Genomic DNA, 20,928 nt, shown 5'->3' with positions numbered 1-20,928 from the left:
GGACATCAGACCCAGTTAAAAGTGAAATGGGAACGTATTGCTGCTTCTTTTATGTACACCTCTGTGAATTTCTAAGCCTTTCCACCACTTTTGACCTCAAGACCTGGATTTAACACACTTTGCATTTTACCTTTTTGCAAGCCTATTCAGGCGAACTGCTTTGCAACTTGAGACAGTAAGTGACCCTGAATAATGTGAATATTTGTTTTAGAACCCCGTTTTAAGTTTTGGGGCAGCCAATTAAATGCACCTGTTTAAGCTGAATTTCCACAACTCTGATATCAAATCAGGGAGATATTGAGCAGGCTGAGCTTGAATTTCTTTCAATAAAGAAACCCTGTTAGTTTAAAACTGTACATAATTGTGGTTTGATGCACTGTAATTCTTAATTGGACCGTGTGCTTTCTAAAAACAAGAGAATCCACAGATTATACATGATTCCTACTTTTTACCTTGTGTGCTGCACGAGATCCTGTGCTTTGGACTGGGCAATTATGTTCTTTGAATCCTGAAAGAGAGGCAGTGATTGCATTAAGCAGCCCACTTGAGACACAGCAGCTGAATCATATGTTGGCTGTGCATTAATAATAATAGCAGGCACCGAGGAAAATAATCACATAGTCCTGCTATATATTGCTATATACCATGCACTCACCTGCATGGCTTTTACTGTAACATCTGCAATATTTTAGGTAAGAATTTAATTTGTTATGTATGAGATTTCTCATTTTAGTTACTGAATGAATACAAACTGCCAGTAAGCCTCCAGATCAAAAACATTGGATTTATGTGAAGATGTTTTATTTGAAAAGTAAAAAAAACATAAAAAATAAAACATTTCGTTGTGGAAACAATGGACCAGAGCTCAGCTATTCTAAGAACCTGTAAATGCTAGAAGCACCCTTGCCGTTAGAGGCAATTTTCTGGTTTTCTGACAGAATACAGCTTTGTTTGTAGCTAATTCAGATTGTCAGCAGAAACAACAGAAGGTTCTTGCATTGCCCGTACATATAAATCTGATTACTGAATGACGACTTTGGCAAGTGGTTTAATGTACGAGCTGTCTTCTTGTTTCCAATAATAATTAATAGCTAAGTCTATTGTGACCTATACCAAAAAAGAATGCATTGAATACAAAAGTGAATCCCACACCCTGTTTGAATGTATCTGATAAATAACAGAGGAGGCAGGATAAAGGGAATGCAAGAATAATGATTGGTGTGGTTGCTTATGATGTAATTTGATGGTCATGTGATATTAGGTGAGCTGTGACTGGTGGAATGGAAGCACATGTATAATGTAGAGGTACCAAGAACAGATTGCCTGCTAGACATCTTTAAGCTAGCAGTTCTGAGGACTAACAAGCTCAGTACATCTTTGGTGTCTGAGGATTCAGATCACATACAATTCGGCAGAATAAGCAGTCAAATAAGTGAGTCTGTAATTTGATATGTTATTGAATTTAATGAGTCTTTGCTTTCCTGATGATTTTATTTGCAGCTGTATGTGTTTAACATTTGAAGCCGAGACAATCTAGTAGAGTACATTTAAAAAAAAATTCTAGCTTTGATCATTGATGTTCATTACATTTCAAATCACTGCTATTTAATTATTCTACATTATTCTTTAAAAATAACAAATATATATTCAGTGCCTTTTGCTAGTGAATCTTCCATGCTTAACTGTTCTATTTGCTATTTTTGTCTTTTGCTGATGTTGAGTGGATAGGCCAAGGTGTTTGTTATTGCTGTAACATCCTTCTTTTGTTTACTGTGCTTGGGTGTGAACACTCCAACATTACTGATTCTGCCTTGTCAGTGAAAGGAACTTAGTGCAATTACATAATAATGAAAGTGCTCAGTGCTCAGTCGTTAACGTGCAGCACTCTTTCTTTGATGCTGCCCGTAAAATCTGTGTCACTTTCCCTTCATTAATCAGGGAACTGGTGGAGGTGAGAGTAACAGTTTTAACTGTCTAACCACTGGAAGACTGTGCAGTACAGGAAATTGCCCCACCCTTGCCTTTGTGCCTCCACCTTCACAGCAATATCACCAAATGACTTCAATGGTTCATTTTTACCAGTGATGAATTCATGGCATGCCTTTCAATACAGAACTAAGGAAGTTACCTCAAATAAACATGCAATGTTGTTATGCAGGAGGAACTATGAACGAATGTTGTATTATTATCAAATTTCACTTTGTAGTTTTTGATGACTGGAAGCAATGATGTCCAAAACAAGACCCAACTGTTGTGACTGTGGGGGTTCACAACATTTTACAGTTTAACTCCTTGTGTTCAGAACATCTTCAAATTTGTTACACAAAGTCAGTTTTGTGTGTATAGTGCTCCAGAGAATGGTTTGGAAAATATTTAATGCTGAATGTGACTGAAATAGTCAAAATGGCAAAGCCAGAATCAATGCAGCCAGCATGGTGTGGCCTCTGAGTCATTTTGCTGATGAAGGGCATGTATTGCTAATGGTATGGTTGGCTTATTACAGTAATTGGTGCGAGCAATCTGCTTATTCTGTGGTGTATTGTGGGTAATAATGCAGGCTGCACATTGTGTTTTAATGATTCAGTGACTATAGTTTTTGAACTGTATATTAGGCACATGAGTCAGATACAGGCGTGTCCGCTCCGAAGCACAACTTGTGGCGCTGGTTCGTAGGAAATCTTTTTAGAAAGATCGAAACGGAAAGAAAGATGTTTAATTTTTGCCATTGGTGTGAAAATGATAACACAACAGTAATAAAATGAGAATGAAGTGTGAGAGCAGTGATATTCAGCAAGTGATAGATAGTGCTAAGAGAAAACAAAAGGGTAATATAAAATATTGAGCCAACAATAGAGTGAAGTTAATCCTCGTTTAGATTGGAGGCAAGTATTAGAGTATTAAGATTGTTGTTAATTTGGAGAACTGTCATCTGTTCATACTTATTTTCTAGATGAACAATTTGTGTGAAATTGAAAATAACATTTGACATTAAAGAATTCCTGAACTTAAGAATATTTTTAGTGCAAGCTCTGTGCAACAAACACCATACCATTTATTTTACTTTACAATATGCAAAGCTATTAAAACTGAAAATATTTCCATGTCTGGTTCTGGAACATTCCTTCTATAAATGATGATTTGATGACCATTGTTGAGCTTTGCCAAAAAGAAATATAAACTGCATGGCTAAAGGACAAATCAAATGCCAACAAGTGTCATAGAATTGAGTGAGGTGAATACTAACACTGTGCTCGGTTCATAAAAGACCCAGTGTCACTAGTTGTAGTCAGAATACCGATGAATGTAGCACAGTGCATGAATTTGTCGTGTTATGTGGGGATTTCTACAGTGGTCACTGACTGTTACTGAGTCAGCCTATTCTTTGAGTACGAGGAATAGTAAACAAGCAATCAGACCTGGAGTAATGGGGTTGGGGCCTTTGCTGTTCACTGCTTGTCTGCAGTACAGTAATGCAAGGAATCCAGCAGCGATTTCAGCCCTGTCATTGGGGGGTATGGAATGCTGTCGCTGTTAGGAAAATTGTTTAAATCATCAGTCGCTTCAGTGTTTGCATTAATGTAGCATTAAGTTATAAAGAGTTACGCCTTGAAGCAGAAGGATAAATATGCTGTATTGGAGGGAGTATGCATGAATAACCCCACCCTACCAAATGCAATGTAAGTGAGCATAAATGATACTGGCTGTGATATATTTTTGTTCATGGCGAGAAGTATCTCCCCTCCAGGAGATAACTAATACCATGATGTTAATTGTTAAATCCACTGTAGTCAATCACACCATTTCTGTTTTATGAAATTTTGCAGCAGTGAGTCCAGCTTGTCAAATCTCATCTCTATGGAATACCACTTGGTTGTCCTCGTTTTAAAAATGACCCATTTTAATGCATATCAACGATAGATAAGTGGATTCAAGCTGTCCCACAATTTGTGATTTATAAATGCCCGTCCTGACACATTCTTTTTTTTTTAAATTTAGAGTACCCAATTAATTTTTTCCAATTAAGGGGCAATTTAGCATGGCCAATCTACCTAGCCTGCACGTCTTTGGGTTGTGGGGGCGAAACCCACGCAAACACGGGGAGAATGTGCAAACTCCACATGGACAGTGACCCAGAGCCGGGATCGAACCTGGGACCTTGGCGCCGTGAGGCAGCAGGGCTAACCCACTGTGCCACCGTGCTGCCCTGTCCTGACACGTTCTTAACATGAAAAAAATGAAAGGAGTAAATACAGTTTTTTTTTTTTTTTTTTTTTTGTTCAAACAACCATTTGATAAAGACACCAAAGAGAAAATGCTGGAAAATCTCAGCAGGTCTGGCAGCATCTGTAGAGAGGGAAAAGAGCTAACGTCCAGATGACCCAAGGGTGGAGAAGATCCAAGGGTGGAGAAGGGTCATCTGGACCCAAGAATTCTCTCCCTGCAGATGCTGGCAGACCTGCTGAGATTTTCCAGCATTTTCTCTTTGGTTTCAGATTCCAGCATCCGCAGTAATTTGATTTTATTTGATAAAGACATGCAAAGAAGTCGGTTTTTGAAAATCTACTCCTCCAGTTGGCTGGTTTAAGTTTGAAATCTTCAGTCAAACAACTTGCGACAAAGTCAAAATGTTTGATTGATTTGGAATTAAAATGGAGGATGTCTGCTGGCAGGTTATCTTGGTGCAAGGCATTGGGGTTGTGCTCACTCTCTGCCATAAAACTTTGAAGGATGCCAATTCTCATTGGCCTACAATGTCCTCATTGACCCACATTGCATTCAATTCAAAATTGTTGACCTTGTCAAAAAATTCCACCTAGATCTTCTCCACTCATATTTGCAAAGTCAACCAGCCAGATATTCCTCCTTGAAATTCTGTTCTTTGAAACTCCCATTGACCCCCTTTAACTATCTCATTCCTATACTTTGGAACTCGCTCCTCTAAGTTCTCTACTGCTGCAGCTTCCTCTCCATTATTAAATTTCTCCTCAAAGCAATTTCTAATAGGCGTCGAGAAGAACAAAAAGGTTTATTTCTGATGTTGTTAGGTGATGGGAAATGTCTGAATATGCCAGGGTTCTCTAATCTCAGAAACCTCCTGAGTGTACCATACGGTATCAAGTAGAATATGTAATGGACTAAGGAATATAAATCCAGAAGAATAGCTTCAGACAAGGCAGCAGGAAGGAGAGCACATATTCAGGGTTGTGAAGGGCAAGTTTAGGACAGAGGTATTACATTACAGTAAATAATCAATATTTGGAGCAGATTAGCAGGAAAGGTGGCAGAGGCCATGGACAGTGGATTCATTGAAATAACAACTGGATGCTATAATAGGAAGAAATATGAGCTGTTATTCTGGAATGATAAAATCAAATGGCCTGAAGGCCACCTTAAGATCTCACGAAAATAATGAGTGCATTATTGCCAAGTCGGGAAGATGTTATGACCTTTCCAAAATAGTGGGTGCGGCCCAGTTGTGGAGGCCCACCCCATTTCCGATAAATCCAATTTTTGCCCATGGGGTGAGGGGGTAGAGTGTGGGGTGTGATTGTTGTAGGAGGGGAAACCAAATTCACGGCCATTTGAACTCAACCAGACCTGACTTTGGTTGTTGCAAGGGCCTTCAACCGTAATGCGGGATCATGGTTTGATGTACATGCTCTTGAAGGGTAGATGAGGTCTGTACAACTTGCCATTTTCTTTTTCTCTTGGAGAGGCCTGAATCTTTGGAACTCTCTTCCTCCAAAAGGTGTTGGAAGCAGAGTCTCTATGTATTTTTAAGGCAGAGAGAGGTAGATTCTTGATAATCATGGGGTGATAGGTTATCAGGAAAAGTGGGAATGTGGAGCTGAAGTTACAATCTGATCAGCCATGAGATTGAATGGCATGGCAGGTTTGAAGGAATAGTGTGGGCAGTTCCGGCCACCACATTACAGGAAGGATGCGATTGCACTGGCAAGGGTACAACAGATCTTACCAGGATGCTGCCTGGGCTGTACGGTGAGAGCCAGGATGCTGCCTGGGTTGTAGGGTGAGAGCCAGGATGTTGCCTGGGTTGTAGGGTGAGAGCTACGAGAAGAACCCAAAGAGAAAATGCTGGAAAATCTCAGCAGGTCTGGCAGCATTTGAAGGGAGAGAAAAGAGCTAACTTTTCGAGTCTAGATGACCCTTTTTCAAAGCAAGAAGACAGAGAAAGTGGGAAATATTTATACTGTGGAGTGAGAATGAAAGATGAGTTATAGCCACAGAAACCCAGGGAATCGGGGTGCTAATAGCCACATAAACCAAGGGGAAAGAGTGCTAATGGCAGTCCCCTGAGAGAACAAAAGGTGTAAAACGGCAAATTGCAGAGAAACCAACACCAGAGGGTAAACTGTGACAGATGTAGATGTGGGGGGAGGGGAAGGGGAGAAAGGGTAAGGAGAGGAGGATAAGATGGGAGTGGTTTGGCTGTTCACACCTTATTGTCAGATAATTTTAAAAAACCTTCTGCTGGAGTGCTTTGGTTGGCAGACTTGCATTAGAAAAGGGTATGTAGCATCTGATCATGCAGTTTCAATAAAATTCCTTGTTGACAATTCCCTAAGGGCTATCATTATGTCATTTATGAATGTTTGACTGAGTTTCAAAAGCTACAATTATCTCAGTGGGTGTTCTGAGTTCACAATTTGAGTGAAAGCTATAGAGGCTATAAAATTATTGGCTGTCTTTGATGTCGGGCCTGAAAATACGTTTAAAAAAAATGTTTTATAAGAGGTTAACCACTTCCAACTTAAAAGCTTTTAATGGGTTCAATGAACAGGAATGTTTCACTATGAAGTGTGTATGAGGGATTTTAGATTTGCTTCATATCCAGATATGCTGAGGACTTAACAGCTTCTCAACAATTGGGACAAAATCCCAGAGAACCCAAACTCGCCTGCCCCCATGACCACCGAGGGTAGGTCGTGCCTCACAAACCTTATTGAGTTCTTTGAGAAGGTGACCAAACAGGTGGATGAGGGTAAAGCAGTTGATGTGTATATGGATTCAGTAAAGCGTTTGATAAGGTTCCCCACGGTAGGCTACTGCAGAAAATATGGAGGCATGGGATTCAGGGTGATTTAGCAGTTTGGATCAGAAATTGGCTAGCTGGAAGAAGACAAAGGGTGGTGGTTGATGGGAAATGTTCAGACTGGAGTCCAGTTACTAGTGGTGTACCACAAGGATCTGTTTTGGGGCCACTTTGTCATTGGGCGTAGAAGGATGGGTGAATAAATTTGCAGATGACACTAAAGTCGGTGGAGTTGTGGACAGTGCGGAAGGATGTTACAAGTTACAGAGGGACATAGATAAGCTGCAGCGCTGGGCTGAGAGGTGGCAAATGGAGTTTAATGCAGAAAAGTGTGTGGTGATTCATTCTGGAAGGAATAACAGGAAGACAGAGTACTGGGCTAATGGTAAGATTCTTGGCAGTGTGGAATAGCAGAGAGATCTCGGTGTCTATGTACATAGATCCCTGAAAGTTGCCACCCACGTTGAGAGGGTTGTTAAGAAGGCGTACGGTGTGTTAGCTTTTATTGGTAGAGGGATTGAGTTTCGGAGCCATGAGGTCATGTTGCAGCTGTACAAAACTCTGGTGCAGCTGCATTTGGAGTATTGCATGCACTTCTGGTCGCTGCATTATAGGAAGGATGTGGAAGCATTGGAAAGGGTGCAGAGGAGATTTACCAGAATGTTGCCTGGCATGGAGGGGAGATCTTATGAGGAAAGGCTGAGGGACTTGAGGCTGTTTTTGTTCGAGAGAAGAAGGTTAAAAGATTACTTAATTGAGGCATACAAGATGATCAGAGGATTGGATAGGTTGGACAGTGAGAGCCTTTTTCCTCAGATGGTGATGTATAGCACGAGGGGACATAGCTTTAAATTGAGGGGAGATAGATATAAGACAGATGTCAGAGGTAGGTTCTTTACTCAGAGAGAGTAGTAGGGGTGTGGAATGCCCTGCCTGCAACAGTAGTGGACTCCCCAACACCTAAGGGCATTCAAATGGTCATTGGATAGACATATGGACGATAAGGGAATAGTGTAGATGGGCTTTAGAGTGGTTTCACAGGTCGGTGCAACATTGAGGGCCGAAGGGCCTGTACTGCGCTGTAATGTTCTATGTGCTATGCTCCCAGGGACAGAGAACCCTGCACCCACTTTGCAGAGTAAAAATCACAAAGTTTGGGGTGCTTTTTCCCTGAGGTGGTTCTGACAAGTTGGGAAATTTCCAGACACAAACTGTCCACCTCTGTAGCCAGAATCCTGCCCGAAATATTTTTCTGGAACTAGTTTTTTGAACTTGTGTTTCGAGCACTGAACCTTGAACCTCTCCTGCAAATCAGGAAACCATGGGTGTGCTGGCCTAAATAATAATCTTTATTGTCACAAGTAGGCTTACATTAACACTGCAATGAAGTTACTGTGAAAAGCCCCTAGTTGGTACATTCCGACGCCTGTTCAGGTACACCGAGGGAGAATTCAGAATGTCCATATTACCTAACAGCACGTCTTTTTTGGGACTTGTGGGAGGAAACCGGAGCACCCGGAGAAACCCACGCAGACACTGGGAGAACATGCAGACTCCGCACAGACAGTAAGTACGTGATAGGTGAAATTATCTTGCCAATACACAGGTTTACAAAATGAGCATTGCTGAAAAAGAGACATATCGAAGCTTTGCGTCTTGTGCTCATTCGGACAGTTCTCAAGAATATCAATATAAGGGGAAAACAACAATCAATACTGTGTGAAAGTGTTGATAGGTAGAGATGGAGTATGTCCAGTTGATGGTGACTGACTATTAACTGCCAAACATTGTTTGAAATTTAAGCTAGGCGGCTTGACCCTTATTGGTCAAGACATTTCCCTGAGGAATGAGTCAGCAAATGGCTGTCCCTTATGTGTTTAGCTCAAAACAGACACATGTTCTTTCTGTCTGAAAAGAACAGGGCCCTGTGCATTAATATATGTAGCTTCCAGTGTGCAAGTGCCACACTACGAACCTGACTGATAGTCGTAGATTGGCTGTCAGAGTAACTCTTCGCACATGTATGATCCATGATCCTGGGTCTTTGGGGATGTTCCAGCAGCAGCCACGGTCTCCTCTGTGGTGCATCTGAGTGCAAGAGTTGTCAGCTTCTGATTGGTTGGAAGATCTTAGTGCGTGGTATCCACATGCGGAAGGAAGGCCAATTGCTATCCTCGTAACTGCCTGATGGGGCGGGCCTTCCTCCTAAAAGTCAGTGTCGGTGTCTCATTGCTTTTTCAGGCAGCAGCAAGAGCCTCTCCATCGTGTTGAAACTCCCAGAGATGCTCCTGCTACTGAATACAGCATGTTACCCTTTTCATGGGAACAGGAGTGGAGTTGGGCAGGGGTTCGCACATGCACAATTTAAAGAGACAGCTGGCCATTTAAGTCACCAGCTGTCAAAACTGAAATAAGCCGGAGTGTCCGGATTAGACCAGGAAAGAGGAGGTCTGAATTTGGTGGGTTCATTTGGATAGTCAGGGTCCCCTTTTCATGAGATACAGTTCTGGAACACCTTTCTATGGGCAGTGAGGAACCCTTTAGGATTGTGAAAAATGAACATGATTGATTGTAAAAAGTGCATAAACTCATTGGAAATGTCAAAGCTGTCAAGGAACTGTTAAAGGATTAGTGTAAGGGCAAAGGGTGATGGCTGGGCATTGTTTGGCACTAAGTTGGCATAGGACTATAAAGGGCCATGAGGATGTGGGTAGCAAAGGTCATATGAGATGTCATGGAGGGTGGGTAGAGGAGTATGGATTGGCAGAGGGGGTATGAGGGGTCATGGGAGGGTTGGTGGTGACATCTGGATTGGCAGCAGTGGAATGAAGGTTCAGTGGGGGCATGAGGTGGTATATGCTGAAATGCAGAGTGTGTGGGGGTTCGGGAGGTTTGGGTTGAGGGCTGGAGAGGTGTTTTTTTAAAAAGATATTTAATTCCATACAGTACTGGAGTACAGAGGCAGACCTTCACCCAGTCTGCATCCTGCAGCCTCCGCACTTATTCTGGGGCCAGGTGGGCCTGATTCCACTCCAGCACCACCCCCCCATGCCAAACGAAAATCCAACATATGGGCGGCTGTTTTTTTAAGGTCGGACTGGATGGGTATTCATCCCTCTCTACGCAATTGATGCAAGAACAAAACTTTGGGTCACAGTCTTCAGACATTGGGCAGAGAGTACTACTGAGCCAAGCTGGACACTTGAACCCAAATTTTAACTGTGCACACTTGGGATGGATGGAGTGCGTGTGTGTGTGGGGGGGGGGGGGGGGGGGGGTCCGAGGGGGGTGGTGGTGGTGGTGGGGGGGGGGGGGGTGGCAGGAGCAGAGTTAAATAGCGATTGAGTCAATCTACCTCTTAACAAGAACGAACCTGAATACACTGCACTCGCTCTCTCATCTAAGTAATTGATATAGATTGTAAATAGCCAAGGGCCAAGCACAGATCCTTGTGGCACCCCATATAGCCTGTAATACCCCCAAATATCCTGTTTATTCCTAGTCTCTGTTTTCTGTCCATCGACCAACTCTAATTTATGTTTATCCCCAATTAAAATAACCTCTTATTTTCTTTCGAAAAACCAAATAGACTACATCCACTGCTGACCCTTATCTGCCCTGCTAGTTACAACCGAAAAAAACCCTAACAGATCCATAAAACACAATTTTCCTTTCGTAGCTCATTGTTAACTCTGTTTAATCATCATGTTATGCCCATAATAATAAATTTTAGTTTTTAAAATGGTAATAAATGACCTAACGAACTGTATGTGGCAGAGAATTTAAATATTTTGCAGCATGTAAATAAACGAATGAAAAATGCATAAGGGATTTTGCTGTACAGCAGAAAAAGTGGGGGCAGAACACTGAATAATAAAGAGCTTTGTTTCCTGTGGAAATTATTCTATTGGGATTACTGGCAATTCTACACTCCCCAATGACAATAGTTCATTCCAATGATACAACGACCACGATATATGTGCACCTGTGACTTCCACTTAATGGCCTGCTCTATTTGAAATATCTTGAGACATTCATAAATCTTACAGACAATGGTTGCAGAGTAAACAAGCAAATAGGTCCAATGATGGTTTATTTCCAATAGTCTTTCAGACATGAGAATGACATCCCAACATACTTTATAAAATCAGCTCAGATTAACTAGTGTTCAAACATCAAACATTTTCAATATTGATGTAATCTGAATAAATAGCCTTTCTCCAATATTTTCTGATTAAAATGGTGGGGACAGTAGTGCAGATTAGGCAGGCAGTAAATGGAGCGATTGCACCACCTGCCTGATGATACCATTGAGAGGCCCAACCATTCAGTAGCACAGTGGTTAGCAATGTTGCTTCACAGCACCCAGGTTCGATTCCTGGCTTGGGTCACTGTCTGTGTGGAGTCTGCACGTTCTCCCCGTGCCTGCGTGGGTTTCCTCTGGGTGCTCCGGTTTCCTCCCACAAATCCTGAACGATGTGCTGTTAGGTAATTTGGACATTCTGAATTCTCCCTCCGTGTACCCGGACAGGAGCCGCAATGTGGCAACTAGGGGCTTTTCACAGTAACTTCATTACAGTGTTAATGTAAGCCTATTTGTGACAGTAAAGATTATTATTATTTTCTGATAGGGCATAATTTTGATGGGTTAACTGCCAGTGCCCAATCAACATTAATGAGGAGCTTGTCAATTAAATTAAAATGAGGGGTGGGAGAAAAAGAAGTAGCTTCTTTTTGGGGTTGGGTGGGAGAGGCAATTCGAGACCAGGATCATGGGGGTGTCGCCAAAGCGACTGACCATGTAAAGGGGAGCATGTGTTCCTAGGTTGGATAAATGGGGAATAGAGATGATGCTAAACCTATGCAAATCATTGACGAGGCCATCACTCGAATATTGTGCACCATTTTTAAAGTCTTACTGAAGAAATGATATCAAGGCCATGCAAAGGATGCAAAACAGATTCACTAAAATAGTACCAGTGATAATCTTCAGTTAGAAGGAGAGAATGAACATTTGCCTGGGCTAAATCGCTGGCTTTTAAAGCAGACCAAGGCTGGTCAGCAGCACGGTTCAATTCCCGTACCAGCCTCCCCGAACAGGTGCCGGAATGTGGCGACTAGGGGCTTTTCACAATAATTTCATTGAAGCCTACTTGTGACAATAAGCAATTTTCATTTTCATTTCATAACACAGAAGCTTAAGATGATATCTAATTAATATGTCCAAAATAATAATGGGCCTTGATAAAATAAATGAGGAAAATGTATTTTCCCTCATTCAGTGAGTCACTAACTGGTAGGCATTAATTTAGATATTTTTTAAAAATATTGATTCTTTTATGGGGTGTGGGCTTTGCTGGTTGGGCTAATGTTTATTGCCAATCACTAATTGCCCATGAGAAGGTTAATCACTAGAAGAATTAAAAGGACATTTTTTATTTTCTTTAATGAATGGTTGTTGACACATGGAATTCCTGAAACAGCAGTGGTGACATAACTTTGTAAAAGGAAAGTGGATAATGTATGAATAAAAGGCAGGGCAAGGGAACTAAATTTAAAATAAATTAAGGAGGAAGAAAGAACATGTAGAATATTAGATTTAGAGCTCAGTCATATTTAGAAAACAGATGGAACAACGGAGGAAAGTTCAGACGGCCAATAAACACTGATGTAAATAAAATAGAGAAAGTCAGGAAAGATTGTACGGACAGACTGGAGTCAGCAAACAAATAAACAACTGTTCAGATGTGAAGTGATTAACTGGCATTGTTCTAGGCGGTGAGGTACATCTTGGCTGCAATACTGAGCATAATGAATGCTGGATTGTTCTCAATAAATGTGAGCCGAGTATGATTCAAAGATAGCAAAGAGCTTACTGAATTGAACATTAAAAATTAAATTATGTCTTCTTTGGATGTTGATCATTATCTTCTCCACTAAGTGACCAAAATTTCCATGTACCTCAGCATCTAATGAGTGACAGAAATAATGACAGTTAATCAGAGATCATTCGAAAGGCATATTGCACTGCGAAGAATAAAATTCGAGCAAATAAGTTACGATAAACCTTGTTTGGCCTTGGCTCGTGTATTCTGGGTACCACACTTTGAAAAAGATGGCAAAGCTTCATACTCAGTGCCGAGGAGATCTAACAATAATCCCAGTGACGAAGGACATCAGATATGTGAACCGGCTAGAGAAGCTGAAATTGTTTTCTGAAGAGCAGAGAAGGTTAAGGGAGACATATGACATAGTCAAAATTGAGGGGTTTTGATGGAGTAAATTAGGAGAGACTGTTTCATCAGTGGATTGGATAGTAAGCAAAGGTGGCAGATTAAAATTAATTGGCAAAAGACCCATGTGGCGAGGAGGAGAATGTTTCTTGATGCAGTGAATTATGATGGTCTGGAATGCACTGCCTTTAAAGGGTAGTGGAACTAGGTTCAATAGTGACACTTGGAAGGGAACTGGGTTAGTGCTTGAAAAGTGAAAAAATTCCAGGATTGTGGGGAACGAACAGGGCATTAGGTGCAGTACTGGCACAATGGGCCAAGTGGCTTCCTTTTAATGCATATCATTCCATGATTCATATCACCTGAGCGTAACTTCAAAACCCAGATATATCTCCCTTTGGCAGTCAAGTACAGAGAGGAGCTAAGGCACATGGGAAGCCATCCAATCATCCAGAGTGTGAGGTCCAGGAAGTTTTAATTCATAGGTCTCTTCAGCATGGTCCTACTCAGTCGTTCACCCAAATATGTAGGAAAATTCAGGTGGTGGGAGACCACACTGGGGATCCAAAGTGGAAAAAAATCCCTGTCAGTGATGCAAGTTCAAACGAGTGGACCAGGAGAGCCTCCTGGCTAGGGAAAGAGCAAGGAAAGGGTTTACTGGAGAACCAGTGTTCCCTTTGACCCACAAGGAAACATAAAAGTCTACATCTCTTCTGGCCCTGAATCTGTTTGCCACCATGTCTTACCGATTTTGGGCTAGGACTGGGTAGAGCTGCAGCAATATTTAGTGAAAATTGTGTAATTCTTAATTGTCATAATATACACCAGTATATCATGGTGCAGACACACACTGATTGACACAGTGGGACCAATCAACATACACAACACCGCAGCCAATCACCAGTGAGAGCACACAAACTATAAAGACAGGGGCATCAGAGCTCCCGCTCATTCGAGTAGCAGCTAGCTAGGAGCACAGAGCTCACAGCCTGCAACACAGACATTCACCATGTGCTTGAGTGCATCAACTGGTTAAGACAAGGCAAAGGTCTTTAGTTAAAGCTAGTATCGTATTTACCCACAGTTCAAGGATGTTTAAATAGTTAACCTATTAATAAAATAGTGTTGCACTACTTCAAGTGTTGGTGACCTTTATGTGATCCAGAACACCCAACACATGATTAATTTAATTATGAAATTTGTATTTTGATATATTTGGAAGGCTTTTTACAGCAGATCCCTCGGCCTTATTCAAAAAGTGTGTTGTTAAAATGTTGGTGTGAGGTGGAGCACATGGGGACATCTACCCCTACAAAGTCTAATGAAACATCTGGTACTGTTTGATCGAAACTGTGTCCCCACAGTGGGGGAGGGGGACGGGATGAGTAAGAGAGTGGGTGTGAGAAAGAGTTCTGATCTGCTGTAAAGTTTTTCATAAAATGTTGGGGCTTGATAGCAGTCATTTACAAATAATTCTGTGTGGGATCCCCAGCAAATATTTGCACATTCTCAGGGATCACACACAAATATGACTCACTCCCAGCATTGTCCTCTGTCCTAACTTCTGATTAACAATGTCAGGGGATTCTAATAGTATGAGCAACAGAGGTACCACGTGCTATTGCTAGTAAACCATCAAAGATAGCAAAAAATGTGCCATGCAGAATTCTTGAAATGCTGAGCTCTTGGTGCACATTATGCCTCAACCCTCACGCCAACTTATAGACTCCCATAGTCCTTGGACTCGAGTTTGGAAAGCTATCCGTCATAAGAGAGTTTGAAGTTGTTCTGAGTGTTTGTGTTCAAACTGATTTTCCCACGTTGGAACATTTTTACTACGAATTAATTAGGACAGTCTTTTTTGCATTGACAAATCTGATATATTTATACAGATTAAAGTTTCGATTCATTACGAACATGCGTTTGGTTCAGTTGGAAGCATTCTCACTTCTGAGACGGTAGGTTCAAGCATCACTCCAGGTCTTGACCTGCCATCTGTCAAAAGGCACCAAACCAGGGTCCTGTCTGTTTATGCTGGTGACACAGATGAACATTGAAAAATTTAACAGCATTTTCGAAGAAGAGTGGAGAGTCCTGGCTCATAGCCAACATCAACTAAAGAGCTTAACTTGTCATATATTCGGTTTATGGAGTCTTGCTGTGTTGCCACTTTCAATAATTGTCAAAAGATGCAGCTTGCAGCAATTTCTTCACAATTGTTCTGTTTTAAATAAAAACAGCATTTTGTTGCAAGAGTTAGGAAAAAGCAGATTTTAGCAGTCCAGCATAGACATAACGGGCAGGGGAGAGATGGTAGGACGATTGGTTCCACCTTTCGGCTGATCAAAGACAGATGTGTTTTTATAAATGTGTCTTAACCTCCGAGTGTTGTAATTCTCAAGAACAGGTAAGACAGGTTTTCTCATGAGTTTAAAAGATATATATTTTTATTAAAGAAATTTTACATATATAAGTGAAAATATCAGAAGACCAAACGTCAACATGAACTGAAACCACAGGCCCCCAACTTCTGAATTTTTACCGCTGTGCCATCCCACCTCGAGACCCCTCAATTCACCTTGAAGAAATCAATGAATGGTTTCCACCTCTGGGTGAACCCCTGCCCTCTGAACCTCCGCAAGGCTAACTTCGCCAAACACAGCAATTCTGCCAGGTCACTCACCCATACCCCTGCCTTCAGCGGCTCCAAGTCCTGTCAGCACAACAAGTTCTGTCTCTGGGCTAACAGGGAGGCAAAGGCCTACCTCCCCACCTGGACTCCCGGATCTTCCAACACACCGTCCCAGGGCCACCCCCAAACTCAGAATCTCGGACATCACGTCTGAGAACCCCCTCAACCATAGACACGCCCAGAACATGTGGACGTGATTTGCATGGACCCCCGCACATGCCCACACACATCCTCCACCCCTGCAGAGAAGCGGCTAATCCTCGCCACGGTCATGTGGGCCCTATGCACCACCTTAAACTGGATGAGGCCTAACTTTGCACACGACAAGGACGCATTCACCCTCCACAGGATGTCTTTCCATGTCCCGGCCCACAGTTCTCCACCCAATTCCTCCTCCCATTTACACTTGATCTCCTCCATCGAAGTGCCCTCCTTCTTCGATGTTCGACACCCTCCCCCAATATCATCCTCCGACAACAGTTTGTCCTGCAACACCAGAGGCGGCAGCACGGGGAAGGACGGCACCTCTCACCTCACAAAATCCCTCACTTGCAGCTACCCGAAAACATTCCCTTTGGGCAACTCATATGTTTCATCCAACTTCTCCAGCCCTGCAAACTTGGTCCCTAAGAACAATTCCGGGTGGCAAATGGAGTTTAATGCAGAAAAGTGTGAGGTGATTCATTTTGGAAGGAATAACAGGAAGACAGAGTGCTGGGCTAATGGTAAGATTCTTGGCAGTGTGGATGAGCAGAGAGATCTCGGTCATGTACATAGATCCCTGAAGGTTGCCACCCAGGTTGAGAGGGTTGTTAAGAAGGTGTATGGTGTGTTAGCCTTTATTGGCAGAGGGATTGAGTTTCGGAGCCATGAGGTCATGTTGCAGCTGTACAAAACTCTGGTGCGGCCGCATTTGGAGTGTTGCGTGCAATTCTGGTCGCCGCATTATAGGAAGGATGTGGAAGCATTGGAAAGGGTGCAGAGGAGATTTACCAGGATGTTGCCTGGTATGGAGGGAAGAGCTTATGAAGAAAGGCTGAGGGACTTGAGGCTGTTTTCGTTAGAGAGAAGAAGGTTAAGAGGTGACTTAATTGAGGCATACAAGATGATCAGAGGATTGGATAGGGTGGACAGTGAGAGCCTTTTTCCTCGGATGGTGATGTCTAGCACGAGGGGACATAGCTTTAAATTGAGGGGAGATAGATATAGGACAGATGTCAGAGGTAGGTTCTTTACTCAGAGAGTAGTAAGGGTTTGGAATGCCCTGCCTGCAACAGTAGTGGACTTGCCAACACTAAGGGCATTCAAGTGGTCATTGGATAGACATATGGATGATAAGGGAATAGTGTAGATGGGCTTTAGAGTGGTTTCACAGGTCGGCGCAACATTGAGGGCCGAAGGGCCTGTACTGCGCGGTAATGTTCTATGTTCTACTCTATCCCCGGAGGTTCGCATCCAGCCCCTCCAGCACATTTGGCTCACTGAGTACCTGACCGCCGCAAACTGAAGGGGTGACAGCAACAGTGCCCTGAGACTCGTCACCCTGCACGACGCAGCCTCCATCCGCCCCCACACTGACCGCTTCTCCACAGCCCATTTCCTCACCATTGCTCAGGGTAATTCATCAAATTTGTCAACGCCAGCTCCCCCTCTCCTGAAATACCCTCCTCACCCAGGGATCTTCCTCGCCCAAACAAATCCCCAAATTATCCCACTTACCTTTTTAAAAAAGGACTTGGAAACAAAAATGGGGAGATTCTGGAACACACAAAAGAACCTGGGCAGCGCCGTTATTTTAACCGTCGGCACACGCCCAGCCAATGATAGCGGCAACACATCCCACCTCTTAAAATCCGCCTTCATCCCCTCCACCAGCTGTGCCAAGTTCAATGTATTTTCTTTAAGGTTTTTATTGGCATTTTTCAATTTCATTGAGTGAAACTTTTGTGTCCGGTATTTACAATTTATACAGTTTCTTATTTACATACATCATTCTTGGTATATTTTCTTCCTGTTCCCTCCTTGGTATCCCCGTCTTCCATCCTGGATGTTCTGTCGCTCAGCTCCTGTTCATTTTTTCCCCCTCTTCTACGGTTTTTGTTGCAGGCCTTGTGGGTTGGGGCGGCGGCTACCTACCCCCTCTCCTCCCCCTTTCCCCCTCCATCCCTAGGCTTCCTCCTCATCTCCTCCTCCCCCTTCCACCTTTGTACCTCCTTGTCGTCTATGTTCTTGTCTGCTTTCCCGAGTCGCTGTTGGCCTCGAACAGGCTGACGAATTGCCCCCATGTTTTGTGGAAGCCCCCTGATGGTGTACTTGGTCTTTTCCAGATGGAGAAATTTTGCCAGGTCTGACGGCCAGTCTGCAGTTGTGGGTGGTGATGTGTTGGGTGTTCTGGATCACATACAGGTCACCAACACTTGAAGTAGTGCAACACTATTTTATTGAATCATTAACTGTTTAAACATACTCAGACTGTGGGTTTATACGATACTAGCTTTAACTAAAGACCTTTGCCTTGTCCTAACCAGTCGATGCACTCAGCACATGGTGAATGTCTGTGTTGCAGGCTGTGAGCTCTGTCCTCCTAGCTAGCTGCAACTCCCAATGAGCGGGAACTCTGATGCCCACTGTCTTTATAGTGCGTGTGCTCTCACTGGTGATTGGCTGCGGTGTTGTGTGTGTTGATTGGTCCCACTGTGTGTCCATCAGTGTGTGTCTGCACCATGATATACTGGTGTATATTATGACAGGTGGTGCTGCTGATTGCCAGCCGAGCAGGATTCTCCGGCGTGTGATTAGGGAAGCGAAATAACGGCATCGGTCCCCTTCATGTGTAGTTCTGGCTGTTCCGATTCCCCAAAGACTGTCACTCTCGGGCACGGCTCCACCCTCACCCCACAATCTTTAAAAACATTTTTTAGAGTCTCCAATGATTTGTTTTTTCTAATTAAGGGGCAATTTAGCATGGCCAATGCACCTAGCTTGCACATCTTTGTGTTGTGGTTGCGAGACCCACGCAGACACGGGGAGAATTTGCAAACTCCACACGGACAGTGACCCAGGGCTGGGATCTAACCTGGGACATCGGCGCCGTGTGGCAGCAATGCTAACCATTGTGGCACCGTGATGCCCTGACTCACCCCCACAAACTTGGACACTGCCTCGAAGAAGGCTGTCCAGAACCCTACAAGTCTGGGGCAAGGCCAGAACATGGGGGCGTGGTTGGCCGTGCCTCCCTGGCACCGTTCATATTTATCTTCCACCTCCGGTAAGAACCTGTTCATTCGGGTTCTGGTTAGCTGCACTCTGAGACTGGTGAACACCGCCCAGTCCATCAGATGAACCTGCCTCCCATCCATTGACTCCATCTACACCTCCTGCTGCCTGGGGAAAGCGGGCAGTATAATCAAAGATCCCTCCCACCCGGCTTACTCACTCTTCCAACTTCTTCCATCGGGCAGGAGATACAGAACTCTGAGAACACGCACGAACAGACTCAAAAACAGCTTCTTCCCCACTGTCACCAGACTCCTAAATGACCCTCTTATGGACTGATTTCATTAACACTACACCCTGTATGCTTCATCCGATACCAGTGCTTCTGTAGTTACATTGTATATGTTATGTTGCCCTATTATGTATTTTCTTTTATTCCCTTTTCTTCCCATGTCCTTAATGATCTGTTGAGCTGCTCGCAGAAAAATACTTTTCACTGTACCTCAGTACACGTGACAATCAACACATCCAATCTGTGCACCACTTTGAGGTTGAGCCTTGTGCAGGAGGAGGTGGAGTTGGCCCTGCTCAGTGCTTTGCTCCAGAGTCTCCAACCCATTTTCATCCTCAGTTCGTCCTCCAATTTTCGTCAGGCTTTGTCCAGTCCAATAACTTTTGCCCTGTCCGGTAATAGTGTCCATAGATGGTCAAGTTCAATTAATGTAACTGCGTCCAACGTACCTGGACACCTAGATACAGAAAACTTGCCCTCTCCACCCGGAACAGCAACTCCCCATACCTCCTTTCCTGTCCTCCAGCATTAATCACAGTAACTTAATTGCAGTGTTAATGTAAGCCTAATAAAGATTTTTATTATAATCGGGAACAGCTTGCTCTTCCTCATGTTCAATTTATATCCCGAAAACCGTCCAAATTCCCTCAAGGTCTCTATGATTCTTTCAAAGCTGCCCACCTCATAAAGTTTAAAAATAAAAGCATAAATGATTATTTCTTGGCGCCCAAAATGTATATGCAACAGCACACGCACGTACACAAGAGAAGATGATTACAAAAGAGATAGCATGCACTTGGGCCTTAAAAGGTCCAAAAATTAATTGTTGCACTGATTTGTCAAGATGGTAGTTTGAATGGTTACAGCCCTGGTGATTCCTTTGTAGTCTTCTGAAGAAAGTTTTTAGATTTAAGGGAATGGATTCACAGTGGCTTAACTGCTTGCGTTTGAAGGTTTCTCTGACTTTACTCAAGTCGCTGAGATACAGTCATGCCCCTGCAGAAAAATGTGACTTGGCTCATCAAATAGGAAGGTAAAGGATAACGGGGATTCTCAGCCTCCTGATGCATTTTAGTGAGAGTCCTATTCCTTTGCTGGCCGGGACCTCTTTTGTTTTGTTTCTGTCTGTCTCTCTCTATTTCTGTTCCTGTCTCTCGTTATGTGGCTACTTTCAAAATATGTCTTAATAAATGTTCCTTATTAAAATCTGGGGTGCAGTCGAACAGCCGCACCACGCCCGATTCAGAATGCGGCCGGTGCCTCTTGCGAGATTTATCCGGTTCACCATGCCTGTAACGAGATCTCGTGTGATGTCACGATCTAGATCCCACTCACCGAGGCTGGGACTAAATTTGCATGTTCAAGTGAGCAGTTGCATTCACTTGAATGTGTCTATGCTGGATCTACCCAGCACCCGAGATTGAAACCCCTCACCTCGGGA

The 20,928-nt window shown here is 43.2% G+C and overlaps 1 protein-coding gene across 24 annotated transcripts in view; it reads left to right on the top strand.

The window, feature by feature from the left end:
- Positions 1-20,928, top strand: part of ank2b (ankyrin 2b, neuronal) — a 1,300,297-nt gene that overhangs the window by 151,390 nt on the left and 1,127,979 nt on the right. For 2 of the 24 annotated variants that reach the window (XM_072495866.1, XM_072495857.1), the window contains exon 1: positions 1,308-1,432. The exons of 21 other annotated variants lie outside the window; for them this stretch is intronic. The gene's annotated coding sequence lies outside the window, so the exon portion shown is untranslated. Of the gene's footprint in view, positions 1-1,307; positions 1,433-20,928 lie in introns of those variants that run through there. One more of the 24 variants, XM_072495867.1, reaches the window with a different exon arrangement.

Source organism: Scyliorhinus torazame, chromosome 3 (assembly GCF_047496885.1).
Source record: "Scyliorhinus torazame isolate Kashiwa2021f chromosome 3, sScyTor2.1, whole genome shotgun sequence".
In the NCBI taxonomy this organism is placed as follows: Eukaryota; Metazoa; Chordata; class Chondrichthyes; order Carcharhiniformes; family Scyliorhinidae; genus Scyliorhinus; species Scyliorhinus torazame.
The sequence above is the reverse complement of the archived record's forward strand: the minus strand, read 5'-3'. Positions and strand labels throughout refer to the sequence as shown.